This window comes from Elephas maximus, chromosome 6, assembly GCF_024166365.1.
Source record: "Elephas maximus indicus isolate mEleMax1 chromosome 6, mEleMax1 primary haplotype, whole genome shotgun sequence".
Taxonomy (NCBI): domain Eukaryota; kingdom Metazoa; phylum Chordata; class Mammalia; order Proboscidea; family Elephantidae; genus Elephas; species Elephas maximus.
The window spans coordinates 8,569,549-8,593,239 of NC_064824.1; positions in this window are offsets into that span (position 1 = coordinate 8,569,549).

A 23,691-nucleotide genomic window follows, 5' to 3' on the forward strand; every position below is an offset into this window, starting at 1 on the left:
AAATGGGGTTCGATGAGCATCTTGGATAGATATCCTTTCGTCTTTCATGATGGCAGGGAAGTTTTCTGTCAGCAGATCTTCAACTATTTTCTCTGTGTTTTCTGTCCTCCCTCCCTGTTCTGGGACTCCAATCACACACAGGTTATCCTTTTTGATAGAGTCCCACATGATTCTTAGGGTTTGTTCATTTTTTTTTTAATTCTTTTATCTGATTTTTTTCAGCTATGTTGGTGTTAATTCCATGGTCCTCCAGATGTCCCAGTCTGCACTCTAATTGCTCCAATCTGCTCCTCTGACTTCCTATTGCGTTGTCTAATTCTGTAATTTTATTGTTAATCTTTTGGATTTCTACATGCTGTCTCTCTATGGATTCTTGCAGCTTATTAATTTTTCCACTATGTTCTTGAATAATTTTTTTGAGTTCTTCAGCAGTTTTATCAGTGTGTTCCTTGGCTTTTTCCACAGTTTGCCTTATTTTGTTTCTGATGTCTTGAAGCATTCTGTAAATTAGTTTTTTATATTTTGTGTCTGATAATTCCAGGATTGTATCTTCATTTGGGAAAGATTTTGATTCTTTTGTTTGGGGGGTTGTAGAAGCTGTCATGGTCTGCTTCTTTATGTGGTTTGATATGGACTGCTGTCTCCGAGCCATCACTGGGAAACTAGTTTTTCCAGAAAATCCGCTAAAAAAAAATGCAGTCAGATCCCTATCAGAACTGCCTTTGGATTATAACCGCCACCTTGTTCCCTGTAAGGATGAAAGTCTGAGATTTGGATCATATATGCTTGGCTGTAGCTGGTTCTGTGTTTTTAGTCCAATTAGGGGTGGATTTTTGGTCCCTGGGTTTTTTTTTTTTTTTTTGGTTCCTTCTCTCAGGCCGAAAGAGTGGGTTAGGAAAAGACCAAAAGAAGAAAAAAAAAAGGGGGGGGGAGCAAAGCTGCCATGGAGCCGGAGCCGTTCTCCCTCTGGCTCAGGAAATTCCAATGTTAATGAAGCCGCCTGGGGAGGGTGGGGGACGGATCAGAGGGATAGGAGAGTAGCACCTCAGAATATAGGCAGAGTTGCTTGTCTTGCTTGGAATGACTATTATATCTGAGATTCCTGAGGGGCTTGTCGCCTATGTGTGCTGGCTGTGTGGAGATTGCCCCTGGGGATCTGGCCCACTGAAGCCACGGTCAGATCCTCCACTGCCAGTCCAAATCCTAGTGTCAAGGTTCCCCTGCTGGGACGCTTTACTCCCGACTCCAAAATCAGTCGCTGCCTCCCGGGGACTTCTTGTCCCGCCAGCTGTGTCACCGGGCCACCCCCGCGAACCGGCTAGGCCCCCTTCCGGGGTTAGTTCAGGGGAGTGGAACAGCTCGCCATGCTTGTACCGTGACAGCTCCCAGTCAAATGCCCGGCAGCACAATTCCCCGGCTGGGACGCTGCTCTCCCAGCTCCAAGACCAGTCACTGCCTCCCAGGGATTTCTCCCGTCGGCTGTGTCACCATGCCGCCCATGCGAACTGGCTGGGCCCCCTCCCGGGGTGAGTTCAGGGGGGTAGGGCTGCGCCCCTTGTGCCGTCAGCTCCCCTGGGCTCTGCCCTTTATCAGGTGCCAAGGTTACCTGACTGGGACGCTGGCTCCAGGCTCTGAAAACAATTGCTGCTTCCCCGTATTTGTTCATTTTCCATCTCTAAATCTGTGTTTGTTGTTCAGGGTTTGTAGATTGTTATGTATGTGATCGATTCACTTGTTTTTCCTAGTCTTTGTTGCAAGAGGGATCCGAGGTAGCATCTACCTAGTCTGCCATCTTGGCCCCGCCCTCGCAAAGCAGTTTTTGAGAATTAAAATATATGTGTATAAAAGGCTTAATGAAGCACTTCGCACATAGTAGGTGTTGTGCAAATTTTATCTGCTTGAATGGCAAAACTTTGCTTTTCCAGTAATTTACCATGTAATCAAAAATAAAGCATTAACCCTACCCTCCGCTTGTTTGGATCCAACTCTGCTTTACAGAATTTATGAAAACAGTATTTAAAACTGAATATAAAAATGGACCACCACCCATCTGTTAGCTTGTCATACTGTGGTGGCTTGCCTGTTGCTGTAATACTGATTGACACAGTGGCTACAACAACGGGCTCAAGCACAACAATTTTGAGAATGGTACAGGACCAGGCACTGTTGTACACAGGGTCGCTATGTGTTGGAAATGACTCAACGTCACCTAACAATAACACAGCAACATGTTCAAATACTAGCTGGGTCACACACGGTGGACAGGTTTTAGCAGAGCTTCCAGACTAAGACAGACCAGGAAGAAAGGCTTGGAGATCTACTCCCAAAACTCAGCCATTGAAAAACTATGGATCGCTACAAAATATTGTCCTGTATAGTGCTGGAAGATGAACCCTCCGGTTTGGAAGGCACTCAAAATACACAGAGGCTACAACAATGGACTTGAATGTATTAACAATTGTAAAGATGGTGCAGGGCCAGGTAACATTTTGTTGTACATGGGGTCACCAGCAGCTGGAGCTGACTCAACAGCAACTAACAACAGTGTATATATGGAAATGAAAAGTATAATATATTTTAAATTTTATGCATATATAAAGACATGAAATTCTGTTATTATTTACTTTTTGATACCCTGATGTAGCTTTCCTTACACTTTTTGTATACAAAAATAATTTCATATTCATAAAATGTTTTATATTAATTATTGTATAAAATATATTATTTTACCATAAATTAAAGTATAAACAACATAGTATTAATTTAATTATAATTAACATAAATACCTTATTTTGTTATGGGAAATAATATTTAAATTATCTAATTTTACTTTTATTTCTAAAATTATTTTATAAATTATAATATACAGACTTTTATAACGTAATAAACATCTATCGTTCACTCTATGCTGAGTTCTGTGCTAAAGGTAAATATACAATAACAATAATAAACATTTCTGTAACGGTTCTAGTGAGGAATTCCACAACTGTCCTCAAAACCCATAAAGTACTAACTAGGTGAGCCCAGAAAAGAGGCGAATAAATATACCTAAAAAAAAAAATACCTGGGTGAGGAGAAATGCTTCCTAGAAGAGATAGCATTTAAATTGGCTCTTGAAAAATCTTCAGGAATTCCACTGGGGAAGAAGCTGGCTAAGGACTTTTTATGCAGATGGACCATTATTTGAAAAATCAGAAGGTTAGGGAGTAGCGTGTTTTCTAGGAAGTGAATAATTAATTGTGCCTGGAATCCTGTGTTAAGAGTAGCAGGAATAAAATGAAGAGAGTTACAGTGAGATCATAAGGGGCCTAGAGGCCCATGTTAATGCATTTGAATGGCATCGATGGAAGAATTTCTTACTTTTAAGGTTAGGAGAGACATGATCCTAAATGGATTTTAGGCCCATCACTTTGGCAATAATGATAACGTCACAATCTTCTAGGAAATAGAGGACAAGTGCCTAAATGAGGTATTGGCCATGAAAATGAGAAGAAATTTGATTTAAAAAACTCTAAGACAAAATTTATAGAACTTTGACTAATTCTTTGCCGTGGTGTGGATTAAGTCATGAATGACCTTTAAATTTTATTTAGATATATGTTGATGACATTACTTGAATTTTAAACTATAGATAAGAGAATGGTACCCAAATTATATATTTATGGACATGTAAAGATGTCTGTGAAATTTGTATAAGGAAATGGACCAGCTTCATAATTCATGGGGCCTAGCGCAAAATGAAAATATAGGGCCTTTGTTCAAAAAACACTAAAAATTTGGAGACAGTGACAGCGAATTATTAAACCAAGCATGAGGCCCCGTGTGACTGTATAGGAGGCACATCCCTGAAGCCAACTTTGACAGTAAGCAATAGAAAATACGGTAGTGGATGCCAGGAGGGAGCTCTGGACAGACAAAATAAGCTTAAGATCAACCTTGTTATATGTGAAAACTGAAGTACTGTGAGAGCTTGGAGCGCACATAGAAAAGGAAAACCAGAACGGGTCCTAGGAAAGTTGTGTTGTCGAGCTAAGAAAAAACAGCAAAGGAGATTAGAAAGCATTGGTCAGAGCATGAGGGAAGAACCTTAAAAAAAAAAAAAAGTTGGACTGTGGAAACCAGGAAAGAGAAAGAGCAGGCTACAGTGTGAAATATCAGAAGGAAAAGGACTAAAATGAAAATTCAGAAGTACGTTTAAATAGGTAGTTAGAAGCTATTGATGACCTAAATTAGATCAAATTCAGTGCGTGGTGGAAGAAACTCCACAAGGGTCACCAGACAGGTATGATTTAAGAAATGAGAGCAATCCTTCAAGACACTGAATCTATAAAAATGTCATTGTAATGTTTTAAAACAATGTGAAACAAAAGTGACTTTGCCCACTGGTCCTGGAAATTTTTCAAAACTCCATTTTGTTTGATTCAAAAAATATTTTTGCCTTATTGGAAATCCCAGAGAACTTAGCATTTGTTAAGAGTGGCTCCCAAGGCCATTTTGGACAGACACGCAAAGGCATAAGAATTTTACATTCCTGAGTGGGATCAAATGGCTGCCTCATGACAGGGTTAGCAAGGCTTTCCCTTCCCCAGTGCAATACCACCCTCCAGTTGCTGACGTGATGTGAAGAGCGAAAAATTTCTTCTAAGGACTTCTCTGGATTTTGGGAGAAGTGACCTCTTGTAGCTTTATGGATGCTTCACTTCTATTCTGAGCTATGAGAGTCTGAAAAAGATGTTTTTATGCCACTAGAACTCCATTTAACTTCTCTTCATATAATTTTTATTTCTAGTAGGCTTCCCCGCCCCCTTTTCAATAGTGAAGAATTTGTGGAAAGACTGAAGTTGATGACAATGAAGATTTTGTGCCATGCATTTGTTGTTGAAGGCAATATAAAAGTGTCACTCACCATTTCATATCAAATAAGCAGAAAAATGTTAAATTCTGAACACCAGCAAATGTTGAGTTGTTGCTCTTGAACACATAGCAGATGGTTTTCTTTTAATGTAAAAACATGATGATTTCTATAGGGAAGAAGTAATAATAGTGATGCTGTTGATCTTAAACATTCTACCCACAACCTATTTTTCCATGGGGGGGAAACGTGAAGAATGAAACTTCTGCACTGGATTGAAAAATTAGAATTTAGAGGTAATTTCTGATTTTTTATGTTGTTTGAATTAGTACTGTATATTTTACTTAATTAAAAAAAAAAAAAAAAACTTCCTTACACGGTATCTTATGAGAGCGTTACTATCAGCAGGAAGACTGGACTTGTCTCATTCTTTTAAATTTATAGTAGAGGAGGTAAAAGACAGAGAGGCAAAATGCCGAAGGGTGTGTGAGTAGTACAAGCTTGAAAATTCAAAGCTCTACCTCCTGGTTGAAAATATTTCTTCCATAGAGAACCCCTCAGGCACTTACTTTAACATTCTCTTTAATCATCTTTTTACCAGAATAATCTCTCTTCCCCTAATTTACTGCTTGGAAAAACTGCCATAGAGCTAAGGTTAAAAAAAGAAAAAGTCTTGATAATTTCCTAGCTTACACCATCTTGATTGTAAAGAGGTGATTAAATTAAGAGTTCTAATCATCTGCTCACACATCCTTTACTTTGACCACCTGGACTGTGAGAAAGCAAAGTTTCAACTCAATTTTTGACTTTGTATTTGTTATATAACAAAATCTTAATGTTTTAGAGGGATGTGAACGGGACTCTAATAATTTGCCAAATTCGAGAAAAGAATCAGTTGAGATGCAGACGCAGCAGTTGCAAGTGTGCTCATTAGCTAAGTGACTCCCTCAGTGAATTTCAGAAGTAAATCATGACAAATGAAGATCATGATGCAAATGAATGCTAGATGCCTAATTAATGTAAATCAAGGGTCAGCCCTGAGCAGCCTAACCCTTAATACCTAGAGGAAATCAGCTCAAACATCCATTCCATTACTTGTTGTTGTTGCTGTCTTTAGCTGCCCTGGAGTCAGTCCTCAAATCATAGAAACGCCATTCAAAACAAAACAAAACACTGCACAGCCCTGTTCCACCCCCTTGATTCGTTGCAGGTAGGACCATGATGATCCATAGTGTTTTCATTGCCTGATTTTCGGAAGTAGAGTGTAAGGCCTTTTTTCCTAGTCCATCTTAGTCTGGAAGCTCTGCTGAAACCTGACCAGTGTCCTAACGACACACACTCCTCCAGTGACAGAGAAGCGGTGCCTGTGCATGAGCTGCTGTGGCCAGGAATTGAACCCAGGTTTCTGACATGGAAGATGGAAATTCTACCACAGATCCACCAATGTTTCCATGTTCCTTTTTATAGAGATTATCTGTAATTCTTTTCTTTCTCATCTTCTTGTAATGATTGCTTCTGTCTTAAATATATCGTTATCACTAACTAGTGAAATTTAAAACAGTTTTACTACTTTGTGTTGGCCCAACTGTGCATTCCGTATTAGCTAAAAAAACAGAGTCACAGAAAGCTTTTGCACACAGCAGACGTCACAGAAGGCTTTGAAGGATGGAGCGCTTTGTATCACCATCACACAAACATTTTCACATTGAAGATTAGATACCAGGGTTGTTGAAGTTCTCAGCAAGTTTACCACTTCGCCATTTTCTCCTCTCCTCTCTCTTTTTTCTCTGCTCTCCACTTCTGATCAATCCTCCACAAATTCCTATCATTACTAATGCAGAATAACACAGCCATCTCATTCGTCCCTTTTTTTGTTACTGTCCATAGGCCCAGCATACAACTTACTCATTCATTCTAAATAAATTTTAAATAAACTAATTAATTAAAAAAAAAAAAAAAAGCTTTTCCCTAATAGGTATTTTGATGCCAATTATAAGGATAGTTATATATAATCATTAGAATTACTACTAGCCTGGTAAACATAGGTTATCATAAGTAATTTTTTACCTCCACTAGAAAGTGCTGTCATTGCTCTTCAGAGTCATTTGCAAATAGCCAAAATTTTGAATGCTAATGATTTAAGAAAAAAAAAATGTCTATTTTCCTTAGACCTGTAATTAACAATTTAAAGATGTGTTATACTGTCCTTTGGAAGATCAGATATTTGGGACTAGGGATGCATGAAGTTTCTTACAGGAAAAGAGTTACTAGATTTAAAAAAAAAAAAAAAAAAACCTACTACCTATTGAGTATTTACTAATAATTATAAACAAGACACTGTGCTAAATTTCATTCATGTCTTATATTATTTTAAAAGCATCCTTAGCTTTTTTCACCTAACAGAAAACTTTATCTGTGCTTTAGAATGTCTCCAACTTCCCACCACCCTATACAGCACTACAGGAAATGATGGCTTTATTTCCTTCTGCAATACTCATCTGGAGGACATCAAGACTTGGAAGAGCTTTCTGGCTTGGTTCCATCAGTCCATCCCCTACACAGAGACACTCATATCTGAAAGACAGTGAGCACTAAGACTTTGTTTTAATATGTTTCCCCTTGTTTAATGTAGATGTGCCATAACCCTCTTATCTCCTGTACCTTCCTTTCTCTTCTACAAGTCTAATGTGTCTTTCTTCTTTTGTTACCTAACCGAAGTGAGATCCAAGTTTACACCAAGAGATAATTCTATTTGAACATTAAATTATGTACCGTTTATGAGCAATTCTCGAATGAGAAGCTTTTCCCCCTCTGAGACAGTTATATCTTTATCAGTTCCACATACATGTACAATTTCATAGTTTGTTAATATCGCAATATTTGTTTTCTCTTTTAAACTAGTTAGTCACTTTTCTTTATCCTTCTATTCTGGATTTTTTTTTTCCTATTCTGCTGGACTACATCCAGTAGTTTTTGATCACTATGCTCTATTGTTCTATGCTTCAAAACAGTATGCTGTATTGATAAATTGTTCCCTCACTATCCACCCACAGTTCTGATAAGTCTAATATTCTTTCATTTCCGTGAGAAAAAGTTGAGTTATTGATTCTGTTTTCAACATGTAATGGAAGAACCAATTACAACAGCCTAACAAAAAGAGTAATTTATAAATAAATAAAGACCTATATAAATCATATACTTGGACATTTGTTGCCTACAAAAAATGAAACCAAACCCGTTGCCGTCAAGTCGATCCCAACTCATAGTGGCCCTGTGTTGCCTAAGGACCTTTCTGATTTTTTCTGACTTGATGATTCAGTCATACATCTTAGTCTAGCCAGTCTTCAAGCATCAGTTTAGCTAGGTGGTCCATAGTTTTGTTGTTGTTGTTGTTTATTTGTTTTAATGTCCTCAGCCATATCTTTATCAAAGTGAAGCTGGTTGAACCCACTATTTCTATACACATTTATTGTCTTCTGGATTGTGAATGACTTAAGAGAGGACTGCATCTGGTTTACAGCCCCATAGACCTGTTTTAACACTCACTCTGCTTTATAGTACTGAAATTTGTGCTAAGTCACACAATCTCGCTGAAGATCATTTAATTCAAGAAGTTGTAGTGAGAATTAACTGAAATGATAAATTTAAAACACTTACATAGGTGCTGACAGATAATACACTGTAGTTGTTAGACAATCAAAACTCTTTACGTGCTTCATGGGGCATTGGTGGTTCAGTGGTAGAATTCTCACCTTCCACGTGGGTGACCCAGGTTCCATCCCCAGCCAATGTACCAGGGTAGCCACCACTTATCTGTCAGTGGAGGCTTGTGTGTTGTTATGACACTGAACAGGTTTCAACAGAGCTGCTAGACTAAGACAGACTAGGAAGAAAGGCCTGGAGATCTTCTGAAAATCATCTAATGAAAGCAGTCTGGATCACAATGGTCCAGTTCATAACTAATCATAAGTATGGTGTAGGACCAAGTAGCATTTTGTTTTTTAGTGCATGGAGTCACCACGGACAGAGGCTGGCTTGAAGGCAACTAACAATAACATGTGCTTCATACCAAAGGGAGCAAATTTATACTCAGCATGTAATTGGCACACACGTGCAGTGAAAGAACACTCTCCACACCCTGAAAAGTATGATTCTTAGTGGTGAAATTCCTTGCAAATTTTCTGCTTTGTTACTTTCCAGCATATAGAGATTCAAGATTTGAATTCAAATTTCTGAACTAAACATATCTATTTTCTCATAAATTTGACCAGTGTGCATACCGTTTGAGGCATATGCTTTAAGATGCCTTTAAGCAGATAGAGTGTGTGTGTGTGTGGGGGGGGGTGTTATTTGTTGTAAAAAAAAATAAGCTAAAAATAATGCACTTTAAAATTTTTTTTTTAAGTGCATTTGTGGCTAGCAGGGGAAACATAGAGGCAATAACTGAATGAATGAATGTTTAAATATGTTTTAATTTTGTAGTCTTTGAATACTCATCATTTCCCTGTTTCAAAAACTCAGCAGTTCCTCCTCTGTTACCCTCCCTTTTACCTGAATTTCCTATCACCTGGAGAGTGAGAGAACGCAGAGGGACAGGCTGTAAGTTCAGATCATAAACTGATAATCACCTGCTGTATCCCATAATTTTCCTAAATGCAGGAAAAGATATTTCTTCAGTCATGTAATTATGCTTTTATGTAATCTCCTTCACATTTCTATTTATATGGATTGCAATCCCCAACTGCCTGTCATTTGCTCCTAAAATTGAAAAATGAAACTAATTGGAGGCTAATGTGCGATTATTACTGTTGCCACATTATCTATTTATGCATACATATTGTAAGTATAAATAGCTTTTTTGAATTCAAGTTTTTCTGGCAATACTTAATATTCAAGCAGAGATGATCTTAAGGGTAAAATCAGAAATATGCTTAATACACGGTTTGCTGTTGGTGCCTCAAAAGTTTGTTTGTGATATGAGAAATATATAATATATGCAATAGCACATCTGACATCAGAGTTAAAAATTGACTTAGTGGAGTAAAAATTATAAAACACTTCCTCAACACAATACTGTCAGATTGCTACACATGGTGCCCTCAAGAATGTCTGTTTTCTTGAGGGGACTCCTAGGCATCAGCTGAGGAACTGTGCTATTATTCTTTATTTTGTAATTCATTTTTATTTTTGGTGAAAATATATACATCAAAATATGCTTCCATTTAACAATTTCTACACATTTTGTTCAGTGACATTGGTTACATTCCTCACACTGTATCGACATTCTCCTTATCTCTGCTCTGGTTGTTTCACTCCCACTAATTTAGACTCACTGCCCCCTAAAAATTTCTCGTCTATGTTTTAGAGTTACTGTTATCCCTTTGGTCTCATAAGGATAATTTATTTTTAAAGAACAGTACTTAAGGACATTCTTTAGTTTTTGAGCTAAATTGTTTTGTTATTCATTTGTTTAGTGATGACTTCATTTCAAGGTTTGAACAGTGTTCCAGGGCAACAGTCTCTGGTGTTCCTCCAGCCTCAGAAGGTCCAGTAAATCTGTACTCTTTGGGAATTTGAAGTTCTAGTCCACATTTTTTGCCTTTCAATCAGGATCCATGTATTGTGTCCCCAACTGAAATCTCCAGTAATGGCAGCTGAGCACCAACCACTTCTTCAGGTCTCATGTTAGAGAAAGCAGTGACTGAAGGAGGCTCTTTGTCCTGAAATCTCGTTGCTTCTCTGATTCTTGGGTTTCCATCTTCCTCTGCTGCTTCCAGCAAATAGAGACCACTTGTTGCATACTGCTTGGCTGCTCACAGGCTTTTGAGACTCCAGGCACTACTCACTGAACTGGGAGGTAGAATAGAATCTTTAAAAACAATATTATGGCAGTTGACTGCATTGTCCCACAAGATCATGACCCTAATCCTACAAACTGGAAAACTAGTCTAGTGAGGTGTTTGGTTTTGTCTAAGCAGTATCAGCAGCCGTAGCCCTGGTTTATGGTGAGAGGCTGGGTTGTTGTTGTTCCAAGATTATACATTATGTAACATTTGCCAAGTCATCCTTTTTCTTATGTACAGTTCAGTAATGTCACTTATATTAGACAAGTTGTACAATTTTCACCCACATTTGGGGTCACCTTTGTCATCACCATAAACAAAATTTCACTGCTATCTAGAGAATGACTCTCCCTTTCACCCTACCCCACCCCTGTTGTTGTTGTTAGGTGCCCTCAAGTAGGTTCCAACTCATAGTGACCCTATGCATAACAGAACGAAACACTGCCCGGCTCTGCACCATCCTTACAATCATTGTTATGCTTGAGACCATTGTTCCAGCCACTGTGTCAGTCCACTTCTTTGTTGGCCTTCCTCTTTTCTGCTGACTCTGTACTTTGGCAAGCATGATGTCCTTCTCCAGGGACTGATCCCTCCTGACAACATGTCCAAAGCATGTAAGATGCAGTCTTGCCATCCTTGCTTCTAAGGAGCATTCTGGTTGTACTTCTTCCAAGACAGATTTGTTCATCATTTTGGCAGTCCATGGTATAGTCAATATTCTTTGCCAACACTGCAATTCAAAGGCATCAATTCTTCTTCAGAATTCCTTATTCACTGTTCAGCTTTCACATACATATGACATGACTGAAAATACCATGGCTTGGGTCAGGCGCACCTTAGGCTTCAAGGTGACATCTTTGCTTTTCAACACTTTAAAGAGGTCCTTTGCTGCAGATTTGCCCAATGCAACAGGTCTTTTGATTTCTCAACTGCTGCTTCCATGGGTGTTGATTATGGATCTCAGTAAATTGAAATGCTTGACAACTTCAATCTTTTCCTCATTTATCATGCTGCTGTTTATTGGCCCAGTTGTGAGGGTTTTAGTTTTCTTTATGTTGAGGTGCAATCCATACTGAAGGCTGTGGTCTTTGATCTTCATTAGTAAGTGCTTCAAATCCTCTTCATTTTCAGCAAGCAAGGGTGTATCATCTGCATAACACAAGTTGTTAATGAGTCTTCCTCCAATCCTGATAACCTGTTCTTCTTCATATAGTCCAGTTTCTTGGATTATTTCCTCAACATACAGATTGAATAGGTATGGTGACAGGACACAACCCTGGCGGACACTTTTCCTGACTTTTAGTCACTCAGTATCCTCTTGTTCTGTCCGAACAACTGCCTCCTGATCTATGTACAGGTTCCTCATGAGTACAATTAAGTGTTCTGGAATTCCCATACTTCGCAATGTTATCCGTAGTTTGTTATGATCCACACAGTTGAACGCCTTTGCCTGGTCAATGAAACACAGGTAAACAACCTTCTGGTATTCTCTGCTTTCAGCCAGGATCCATCTGATATCAGCAATGATATCCCTGATTCCACTTTCTCTTCTGAAACTGGCCTGAATTTCTGGTGGTTCTCTGTCAATATCTGCTACAACCACTTTTGAATGATCTTCAGCAAAATTTTGCTTTCTCGTGACATTAACGATATTGTTCTATAATTCCCTCATTCGGTAACCATTAATAATCATTGTTCTTTGTATCTTTACTTATTCTTGTCCTTTCATAAAAATGAGATCATACAGCTTTTATTTGTTTGTTTGTTTTTACTTATTTGTTTGTTTATTTATTTTGATTGACTTATTTCATTCAGCATGATGTCCTCAAGGTTCATCCATGTTGCAGCATGCAGGAGAACTTCATTTTTATTTATGGCTGAGTAGTATTCTACTGTATGTGTGTTCCTCATTTTATTTATCTATTCCTCTGTTGATGGGCATTTAACTTGTTTCTATCTCTTTGCTATAGTGCTGCCAAGAAACAGGTGTGCATATTTCTGTTTGAGTTGCTACTTGTAGATCTTTAGAGTATTTACTTAGGAGTAGAATTCCCAGGTCATATAGTGGTTCTATTTTTTAGTCTTTTGAGGCTTCACTATAATATTTTCCATAATGGTTATGTCATTTTACACTCCCACCAGCAATGGATAAGAGATCCAGTTTTCCTACATTGTTGCCAGCATTTATTTTATTTTTAATCATTGCCGTTCTGTAGGGTGAGGTGATTTCTCATTGTATTAAGGTGTACCATATGAAATGTTGTTTTATTGGCAGAAAAGTTTAAAAAATTAAATTGATATGAAACTAATTTATTTAATAAAAATATGCTTCATTATGTTCTATTATCTTGTGCCAACATGAAGTTGTTATATATTCCTCATTTTAAAAAAATCTTGGTGAGGCCAAGATGGCTGACTCGGTAGAACTACAGTGGATCATCTTGCAACAAAGACTCAGAAAAACAAGTGAATCAATCACATACATGACAATCTACGAACCCTGACTATCAAACACAGACCTAAGGAGTTGACCTGAGTGACAGGGGAATGAAAGTCCACATCTTGAACTGCTTCTGGAACTGACATCCCACGCCACAGCCTTGAGCTCTCGCGGTTCCCTGGTGTCAGAGTGGTGGGGCTGATCGTGGCTTACTGAGATGAGGCAAGCATGGGACACAGCCCTATCCCTTAACCCCCTGGAGTAACCTCAGTAGAGACTCAGCCAGCACAAGCAGACTGTACACTGATGTGGCTGACAAGAGAACAAGCAAACACGGGGAAGTAGCGACTGTTTTCAGAACCTGGAGCCAGTGTCTCAGTCAGAAAACCTTGGCACAGGGCTTTGGACTAAGTGCAGAGGAGCTGATCACAGGTTCCTGAGATGGCACAAGCACAGGATGCAGCCCTAACCCCCTGAAGTAACCTTGGCAGAAACCCAGCCAGTGCACACAGGCTGCACAAAGACACAGCTGACAGGAGGAGGAGAAATCACAGGGAAGCAGAGACTGATTCTGGTCCCAGCCAGAAAACCTTGAGGCTGGACTTTGGATTAGGAGCAGAGGAGCTAATCACGGCTTCCAGAGACACTGCAAGCACAGGACACAGACCTGACCCTCGGGGGCAATCTCGACCCAGGCAGCACACACAGGTTACACGTCCCTAGGGAATCTCAGGTAAAACAGTCATCACCAAGCAAGATAAGGAACTTTGTCTATATTGCTACTCTTTTCTATCTATATGGTCCCTCCCCTCTATGCCTTAGGCAGTTTCATTAACATTGGAATTTCCTGGGCCAGGGAGTGAAGTGCTCTGTAGTTTTTTTTTTTTTTTTCCTAACCCATTCTCCTGGCCTGAGAGAAGCAGCAATTAACAACCCAAGGGAGGAAAATCCTTCCCTGACTTCTCTAAACTGGAATAAAAATACAGAACAAACTCCAGCCAAGCATAAGAGGTTCACAGTCTTTGGTTTTCATCCCTACAGGGAAGAAGGTGGCTATTATAATGCAAAGACAACTGTTATAGAGATCTGACTGTACATGTTTTAGCAGAGCAGTTGAAAGACAAACTTTGGAGGTCTGATAACTCTCTACCTATTAAACAGAGCCCTCACTGATCCACGGCAGGGAACTCAGGGCTGAAGCTCCACCCAAAACACCTAGCCACCTGCTAAAGGGGTCTGAGGACAGTGAAGCCTACCAGTCTTTAAGGTACAAGCATTGGGTGCCTAAGGATCAGCAGCACAGCCCACCCATCAAAGTGCTCTGGGAATAGAGACACTCGGACCTCACTGACATGTAGGGGAAGGATGTCATCATCCTGCCTTCCTCAGACTGTGACCCCCTGCTGCTACTAGAATCTGCTACTAGAATCACCACTACACCTCTAAGTTAATATGTGACAGCCTACACCACACACTTGGTGACCCAAAATCAGGACACCTAAGCTGATTTTATTAAAGAATAGTGAATGGACTCTTAGGCTTATATATCTGGGAAACAGCTCAAACCAGCTGGTAATAGGACGTAAGTAATTAAAGGCTACAACAATCAAGAGAGGGAAATCTAGTAGCCCATCTGGATATACTGAAACAAAACAAAACAAGAAGATAAGACTCAGTGAGAAAATAAAAAATAAATCATTACTACATCTTAGATATGGCTAGGAGACAGCAGTCGATATCAAATCACATAAAGAAGCAGATCATGATTGCTTCTACAAATCCCCAAATTAAAGAATCAAAATCTTTCCCAAATGAAGGTACAATCTTGGAATTGTCAGATGTAGAAAATAAAAAACTAATTTACAGAATGCTTCAAAGCATCAGGGATGACCTCAGAAATGAAATAAGGCAATCTACAGAAAAAGCTAAGGAACACACTAATAAAGCAAAGAAATCAAAAAGATTATTCAAGAACATAGTGAAAAAATTAATAAGCTGCAAGAATCCATAGAGAGACAGCATTCAGAAATCCAAAAGATTAACAATAAAATCAAAGAATTAGACGACTCAATAGGAAGTCAGAGGAGCAGAGTCGAGCAATTGGAATGGAGAGTGGGGGAGCTGGAGGATAAGGCAATTGACACCAATATAGTTGAAGAAAAATCAGATCAAAGAATTAAAAAAAATGAAGAAACCCTAAGAATCATGTGGGACTCTATCAAGAAGAATAACTTGCATGTGATTGGAGTTCCAGAACAGGGAGGGATAACAGAAAATACAGGGAGAATAGTTAAAGATCTGTTGGCAGAAAAGTTCCCTGGCATGCTGAAAGATGAAAGGATAACTAAGATGCTCATCAAACCCCATACAAAAAAAAAAAAAGACTGATCCCAAAAGAAACTCACCAAGGCATATTATCATCAAACCTGCCAAAACCAAAGATAAAGAGAAAATTTTAAAAGCAGCTAGGGATGAAAGAAAAGTCACCTATAAAAGAGAATCAATAAGAATAAGGTCAGACTACTCTGCAGAAACCATGTAGGCAAGAAGGCAACAGGACGACATACATAGAGCAATGAAGGAGAAAAATCACCAGCCAAGAATCATATATAGAGCAAAACTCTCTCTCAAATATGAAGGTGAAATTAAAACATTTACAGATAAACACAAGCTTAGAGAATTTGCGAAAATCAAACCAAAGCTACAAGAATTACTAAAGGAAATTCTTTGGTCAGAAAATCAATAATATCAGATACCAACACAACACAAGGTCACAGAATGGAACATCCTGATATCAACTCAAATAGGGAAATCACAAAAACAAAATAAGATTAACTTAAAAAAGAAAAAAATGCAGAAAACAGGGAATCCTTGAAATCATTATGTAAACGATTACTCTAACCATAAAAGACAGACTAAATACAGGAGGTGTAAATCTTCCATATGGAGAGGTAAACAAGGTGGGATAGGATGACATGAGTTAGGTTTTTACTTAGAAAAATAGGGGTAAATATTAAGGCAACCACAAAGAGGTCTAAGAATTCCATCCTTCAAAATAAAAACCAAGAAAAACATACAAACTCAGCAAAAATAAATTCAACTACTATGAAAATGAGGAACACACAATTTACAAAGAAAAACTTCTCAGCACAAAAAAGTAAGCAGAAAAATGAAATTGTCGACAACACACAAAAAAGACATCAAAATGACAGCACTGAGCTCCTACTTATCTATAATTATGCTGAATGTAGATGGACTAAATGTACCAATAAAGAGACAGAGAGTCTCAGACTGGATAAAAAAACACAATCCGTCTATATTCTACCTACAAGACACACACCTGAGACTTAGAGACACAAACAAACTAAAACTCAAAGGATGGAAAAAAAAATATATTAAGCAAATAATAATCAAAAAAGAGCAGGAGTGGCAATATTAATTTCTGACAAAATACACTTTAAAGTTAAACCCACCACAAAGGATAAAGAAGGACACTACATAATGATTAAAGGGACGACTTGCCAGGAAGATACAGCCACATTAAATATTTATGCACCGAATGACAGAGCTGCAAGATACATAAAACAAACTTTAACAGAACTAAAAAGTGAGATAGACACCTCCACAACTATAGTAGGAGACTTCAACACACCACTTTCAGAGAAGGATAGGATATCCAGTAACAAGCTCAATAGAGACATGGAAGATCTACCAACTTGACCTCGTAGACTTATACACAACACTCCACCCAACAGCTGCAAAGTATACTTTTTTTCCAGTGCACATGGCCATTCTCTAGAATGGATCACATATTAGGTCATAAAACAAACCTTTACAGAATCCAAAGCATTGAAATATTACAAAGCATCTTCTCAGACCATAAGGCCATAAAAGTAGAAAGGAATAACAGAAAAATCAGGGAAAAGAAATCAAATACTTAGAAACTGAACAATACCCTGCTCAAAAAAGACTGGGTTATAGAAGACATTAAGGAGGAAATAAAGAAATTGATAGAATGCAATGAGACTGAAAACACTTCCTATCAAAACCTCTGGGACACAGTGAAATCAGTGCTCAGAGGTCAATTTATATTGATAAATGCACATATACATAAAGAAGAAAGAGCCAAACTCAGAGAACTGTCCCTACAACTTGAACAAATAGAAAGCGAGCAACAAAAGAATCCATCAGGCACCAGAAGAAAACAAATAATAAAAATTAGAGCAGAATTAAATGAATTACAGAACAGAAAAACAATTGAAAGAATTAGCAAAGTCAAAAGCTGGTTCTTCGAAAAAATTAACAAAATTGATAAAGCATTGGCCAGATGGACTAAAGAAATACAGGAAAGGAAACAAATAACCCAAATAAGAAATGAGATGGGCAATATCACAACAGAACCAAATGAAATTAAAACAATCATATCTGATTACTCCAAAAAATTGTACTCTAACAAATTTGAAAACCTAGGACAAATGGATGAATTCCTAGAAACACACTACCTACCTAAACTAACACAGTCAGAAGCAGAACAATTAAAAAGACCCATAACAAAAACAGAGATTGAAAAGGTAATCAAAAAACTCCCAACAACAACAAAAAAAAACCCTGGCCCGGACAGCTTCACTGCAGAGTTCTACCAAACTTTCAGAAAAGAGTTAATACCACTGCTACTAAAGGTATTTCAAAGCATAGAAAAGAATGGAACACTACATAACTCATTCTATGAAGCCACCATATCCCTGATACTAAACCAGGTAAACACTCCACAAAAAAAAGAAAATTACAGACCTATATCCCTCAGGAACTTAGGTGCAAAAGTCCTCAACAAAATTCTAGCCAATAGAATTCAAAAACATATCAAAAAAAATAATCCGCCATGACCAAGTGGGATTTATATGCAAGGTTGGTTCAGCATTAGAAAAACAATGTAATCCACCATATAAATAAAACAAAAGACAAAAACCACATGATCTTACCAGTTGATGCAGAAAAGGCATTTGATAAAGTCCAACACCCATTCATGATAAAAACTCTCCTCAAAATAGGAATAGAAGGAAAATTCCTCAGCGTAATAAAGGGCATTTATACAAAGCCAACAGCCAACATCATACTAAATGGAGAGAGCCTGAAAGCATTTCCCTTGAGAATGGGAGCCAGACAAGGATGCCCTTTATCACCGCTCTTATTCAACATTGTGTTGGAGGTCCTAGCCAGAGCAATTAGGCGATACAAAGAAATAAAGGGCATCCGGATTGGCATTGAAGAAGTAAAATTATCTCTATTTGCAGATGACATGATCTTATACACAGAAAACCCTAAGGAATCCTCCAGAAAGATACTGAAACTAAAAGAAGAGCTCAGCAGTTTCAGGTTACAAGATAAACATACAAAAATCAGTTGGATACTTCTACGTCAACAAAAAGAATATACAAGAGGAAATCACCAAATCAATACCATTCACAGTAGCCCCCAAGAAGATAAAATACTTAGGAATAAATCTTACCAAGATGTAAAAGACCTATGCAAAGAAAGCTACAAAGTACTACTGCAAGAAACTAAAAAGGACCTACTTAAGTGGAAAAACATACCTTGCTCATGGATAGGAAGACTTAACATAGTAAAAATGTCTATTCTACCAAAAGCCATCTATACATACAATGCACTTCCGATCCAAATTCCAATGTCATTTTTTAAGATGATAGAGAAACAAATCACCAACTTCATATGGAAGTGAAAGAAGCCTCGGATAAGCAAAGCATTACTGAAAAAGAAGAAGAAAGTGGGAGGCCTCACTCTCTCTGATTTTAGAACATATTACGCAGCCACAGTAGTCAAAACAGCCTGGTACTGGTACAACAACAGACACACAGACCAATGGAACAGAATTGAGAACCCAGATATAAATCCATCCACATACGAGCAGCTGATATTTGACAAAGGCCCAGTGTCAGTTAATTGGGGAAAAGATAGTCTTTTTAACAAATGGTACTGACATAACTGGATATTCATCTCCAAAAAAATAAAACAGGACCCATACCTCACACCATGCACAAAAACTAATTCCAAATGGATAAAAGACCTAAATATAAAGTCTAAAATGGTAAAGATCATGGAAGAAAAACTAGGGACAGCATTAGGAGCCCTAATACAAGGCATAAACAGAATACAAACCATTACTAAAAATGATGAAAAGAAACCAGATAACTGAGAGCTCCTAAAAATCAAAAACCTATGCTCATCCAAAGACTTCACCAAAAGAGTAAAAAGACCACCTACAGATTGAGAAAAAATTTTCAGCTATGACATCTCTGACTAGTGCCTGATCTGTATAATCTACATGATTCTGCTAAAACTCAACCACAAAAAGAAAAACAACCCAGTTAAAAATTGGGCAAAGATATGAACACACACTTCACTAAAGAAGGTATTCCGGCGGCTAACAGATACATGAAAAAATGCTCTTGATCATTAGCCATTAGAGAAATGCATATTAAAACTACGATGAGATTCCATCTCACTCCAACAAGGCTGGCATTAATCCAAAAAACACAAAATAATAAATGTTGGAGAGGCTGTGGAGAGATTGGAAAACTTACACACTGCTGGTTGGAATGTAAAATGGTATAACCACGTTGGAAATCGATCTGGCATTTCCTTAAAAAGCTAGAAATAAAACTTCCATATGACCCAGCAATCCTCGGAATATACCCTAGAGAAATAAGAGCCTTCACACAAACAGATATATGCACGCCCATGCTTATTGCAGCTCTGTTTACAATAGCAAAAAGCTGGAAGCAACTAAGGTGTCTATCAATGGATGAATGGTTAAATAAATTATGGTATATTCACACAATGGAATACTATGCATAGATAAAGAACAGTGATGAATCTGTGAAACATTTCATAACATGGAAGAACCTGGAAGGCATTATGCTGAGTGAAATTAGTCAGTTGCAAAAGGACAAATATTGTATAAGACCACTATTATAAGATCTTGAGAAATAGTTTAAACTGAGAACACATTCTCTTGTGGTTATGAGGTGGGGGAGGGAGGGTGGGAGAGGGTTATTTACTGATTAGGTAGTAGATAAGAACTACTTTAGGCGAAGAGAAGGACAACACTCAATACAGGGGAGGTCAGCACAACCGGGCTAAACCAAAAGCAATTTCCTGAATAAAGTGAATGCTTTGAAGGTCTGCGTAGCAGGGGCGGGGTTTGGGGACTATGGCTTCAGGCAACATCTAAGTCAATTGGCAAAATAAATTCTATTAAGAAAACATTCTGCATCCCACTCTGAAGTGTGGCATCTGGGGTCTTAAAACACTAGAAAGCTGCCATCTAATTTGCATCAGTAAGTCTCAACCTGCCTAGATCAAAGGAGAATGAAGAACACCAAGGCCACAAGGTAGTTATGAGCCCAAGAGACAGAAAGGGCTACATGAACTAGAAAGTACATCATCCCGAGACCAGAAGCACCAGATGGTGCCCAGCCACAACCGGTGACTGCCCTGACAGGGAAGACGACAGAGAACCCCTGAGGGAGCAGGAGAACAGTGGGATGCAGACCCTAAATTCTCATAAAAAGTCCAGACTTAATGGTCTTTCTATGACTTTTTTTTTTTTTTATGACTAGAAGAATCCAGGTGGTCATGTTCCCCAAACCTTCTGTTGGCCCAGGACAGGGACCATTCCCAAAGCCAACTCATCAGACATGGATTGGACTGGACAATGGGTTGGAGAGAGATGCTGATGAGGAGTGAGCTACTTGCATCAGGTGGACACATGAGACTATGTTGGCATCTCCTGTCTGGAGGGGTGATGGGAAGGTAGAGGGGGTTAGAAATGGGCAAAACCGTCATGAAAGTAGAGACTGGAAGGAGGGAGGAGGCTGACTCATTAGGGGGAGAGTAAGTGGGAGTATGTAATAAGGTGTATATAAGTTTATTTGTGAGAGACTGACGATTTACAAACTTTCACTTAAAGCACAATAAAAATTATTTTTTAAAAAATCTTGAGCTTTTGAGACTGTAATCTGCTCAAATGCTTCAGCTACTAATGCTTCTTAATTTGTGAATTATGTACCAGGTATGAAGGCTTCCATGTTTTGGAAATCTGTTGGAGAGACATTAGGTGAGTAAGGTGGGCGTGGCAGAATCTCATAACCTAGCTCTATTAATTTTCCAAGAGTGGTTTGAGAAGTGTGTTGTCACGTTATTGTGCATCGGAATGGGTCCATCTCTGTTGACTAGTTTTGGCTGTTTTGATCTCAATTTTTCATGCATACAATTTATTTCCTGACGCTATGAGTTTGCACTGATTGACTGCCCTTGTTGCAAAAAACAGTAATGAATTATGCCTTTTTCAAACCTCCAGTCACCATGACTTTCTTTAGGTGCAGTGATTGCTTTGGGTAATGTCTTCGAGACTGCTTTGCATCTACCCATTGCCCAGATTTTTTTATTATTGTCAAACAGTATCCATTTCTCATGACAAGTAATAATATGTCGCAAAAAAATGTTCATTTTTGTTGCAGGCTAGCAGCGCTGAGCACACCTCTAGGCATCATGATTTCTGATTTTCTGTCAATTCATACTGAACCCATTTGTCCAACTTTTTCACTTTTTTGTGTATATTTAGATATCAGATCCTTAATGGATACACAGTTGCTGAATTTTTTCCCAGTCTGTAGGCTATCTTTTTACTCTTTTGATAAAGTTGTTTGATGAGCGTAATTATTTAATTTTTATAAGGTCTCAGTTATCTATTTTATCTTCTGGTGCTTGCACTTTTATTGCTGTTTTTATAGCTTATTGTTAAGAAAAAAATATATATGTATTTTATATATATTTGGTCCTATAGCCTCGCCCCTGAAGTTTCTCCCAAGAACTTTATGGTTTTAGGTTTACATCTTTAATCCATTTTGAATTAGGTTTTGTGTATGATGTGATGTATGGGTTTTGCTTCACTTTTCTGCTTTGTGGAAATCCAGTTTTCCTGGCACCATTTGTTAAAGAGACTGTTCTTTTCATATTGAATGAACATAGCACCCTTGTCAAAAATAAGTTGACCATATATCCATAGATGTGTGGATTCTGGGCTCTCAATACTATTCCATTGGTCTAGGGGTCTATCGTGGAACCAGTACTTGTCTGTTTTCCTTACTGCAGCTGTAACAGTATGTTTTGAAATTGGACAGCGTGAGGCCTCCTACTTTGTTCTTTAGAATTGTTGAGGCTATTCTAGGCCTCTTGTCTTTCCGTATAAAGTTGAGGATCAGTTTTCTTTTCTACAAAAAATGCTTTTGAAATTTTGCTTGGAATTTCATTGAATCCATGTATCAGTTTGGGTAATATTAATATTTTCATAATATTTGTCTTACAACCCATGAGCATGGAATGCCTTTTCATTTCTGTTTTAGTTCCTTGCAGTAGTATTTTTATAGTTTTCATTGTATAGGTCCTTTACATCACTGTTTAGGTTTATTCCAAGTTATTTAATTCTTTCGGGTGCTATTGTAAATGAGATTGTTTTCTTGATTTCTTTCTCAGAATTTTCCTTGCTAGTATATAGAAATCCAACTGGTTTTGTACCCTGCAATTTTGCTTATTTCTTCTATTAATTCTAGAAGCTTTCTTGTAGATTCTTTGGCATTTTCTATACATAGGATTAATTTGTCTGCAAATAGTCATAGTTCTACTACTTTTCCAATTGGATTCCTTTGATTTCTTTTTCTTACCTTATTACTGTGGCTAGGATTTCTAGTTTGATATTGATGAGGAGTAATGGAAACAGGCATCATTGTCTCATTCCCATTCTCATGGGGAAGGATTTCAGTTTTTCTACATTGAGTATAAAGTTGGCTATTGTTTTTTCATAAATGCCCTTGATCATATTGTGAAACATCCCTTCTATTCCTATTTTGTTGGGAGTTTTAATTATAAAAGTGTGTTGAATTTTATCAAAAGCCTTTTCTGTGTCTATTGATATGATTATGTGGTTCTTTCCCTTTGCTCGGTTAAAGTGTTGTATTACATCACTAGGTTTTCTAATATTGAACCATCCTTGAATCCCTGGAATAAATCCTACTTGATCATGTTGTATAATTCCTTTAATATGTTGATGAAGTCTGTTCACTAGTATTTTGTAGAGAATTTTTGCATCTATGTTCATGAGAGATACTGGTCTGTAGTTTTATTTTCTTGTGGTGTCTTTGTTTAGGTATCAGGGTAATGCTGGCTTCAAAGAGTGAATTAGGGAGTCTGCCTTTCTCTTCTACACTTTGGAAGAGTTTGAGTAGGATTGGTGTCAATTCTTCTATGAAAGTTTGGCAAAATTCCCCAGTGAAGCCATCTGGCCCATTTTTATTTATTTTTTATTACTAATTCAATCTCTGCTATAGTTATGAATCTGTTAAAGTTTTCCAACTCTTTTGAGTTACTTTAGATAGGTTATATGTTTCTAAGAATTTGTCCATATCTTCTAAATTATCAAGTTTTTTGGACTACAGCTTTTCATAATATTCTGTTGCTGGCTATTTTTATTTCTGTTGAAT